General features: G+C 34.3%; 1 protein-coding gene across 6 annotated transcripts in view; it reads right to left on the reverse strand.

Moving 5' to 3' along the window:
- LTO1 (LTO1 maturation factor of ABCE1) overlaps positions 1–1,354 on the reverse strand; it is a 26,261-nt gene that overhangs the window by 8,710 nt on the left and 16,197 nt on the right. The window lies entirely within an intron of this gene.

The raw sequence follows: 1,354 nt of genomic DNA on the forward strand, positions 1-1,354 counted from the left end.
AGAGAAAAGAAAAGGAGCGGATGCTCCATTTTTATTGAGCTGCTATGGATAAATTCCCAGCATGGTTTGAAAAAAAATTAACATTGCTTTTCTGTATCTTTGTCATTGTGTTTTGCTGCTATTTTGTGGATCAGTTTTTTTTTTTTTTTTTTTTGTTTATACAATGTCATATACTGCCATGTTATAGGTTTTAATTTTCTCATAGAAAATTATATTATTGACATCATTTTTTTTTTTTGTAGATTTTTTATGTGATCAATTTTTACTTAATGTGATTACTGCTCTATTCCAAAAAGGTTCCTGTTTCACAATACCTCATACTTCAGTTAACCATGTCTAGACCAGGTTTTAATGTTCGTACACAGTGCCTCATAGTTCTACTGCAAATGGAAATGCATCGAACGTTGTTCTGAATGGGTCTCGCGATTTGCAACTAGGTTGCATTGATTTAAAGACAGCAGACATTTCAGAAGATCGAGTAATGTCGCTTTTTGTTGTTACACATTTTATAAAGCTGGATTCTTTGTCTGATCTGGGGTTTATTATCATAGTAGTTCTAAGCTGTGTTATTAGCCACATTGATATATGAAAGGTGCATTATAATATAACTTTTGTATGCCACCTGATGTGGTTCCCATCAGTTGGGATGCATCACTTGGTGTGATAGGTTATCTTCTGGAACTCTTAAGTATTTTGTGTGTTTAATCTGTTATGATATACTAGGGTTGTTTGTTGTTTTTTTTGTTGTTTGTTTTTTTTTTTAATTTTTTTTTTAATTATAGCATAATGCTAATTTAAAAAGCCTGTAAATCTCATAAATAAGCCAGCTAACAGAGTTGTATGCTGAAGAATAATCTAGCTGTTGCCTGTATGCTGCTAAACCAAAACAGAATTAGAACTCTTTTGAGGCAAATGCAGTTAAGACCCTACATAGTGCATAAACAGAGCATTGCAATGCTACTAGCAGTCGCAGGACCCAGGAGGACTGGATACATTCTGTCCAAATTTCAGGAACATTTCTTACTGCTTACCTCATAAAACACTTCTGTTTGTGGCATCTCTGTGTCTCTGAACCAAACATGATTACTGAGTTAGTGGTTGTTGGTTATGTTATGTGTTACACTGAGTGGCAGTGTGTACTGCAAATTTCTTTCCATATTGTATGTACTGAAATGCCAAATCCAGATACGTGGGTTCATGTGCCAACAGAGATGCTTTGTTTGTCACGTTGTTATAACAATCTGTAGTAAGCAAGCAATTCAGATTTGTACATTTTTATATTGTACTTATTGGCATCACTGGTCTGAAATGCACATTTTCACCAACAGACCTGTAACAGACAAGTTTCCAGCAA

The sequence above is a fragment of the Meleagris gallopavo genome, chromosome 5, assembly GCF_000146605.3.
Source record: "Meleagris gallopavo isolate NT-WF06-2002-E0010 breed Aviagen turkey brand Nicholas breeding stock chromosome 5, Turkey_5.1, whole genome shotgun sequence".
Taxonomy (NCBI): Eukaryota; Metazoa; Chordata; class Aves; order Galliformes; family Phasianidae; genus Meleagris; species Meleagris gallopavo.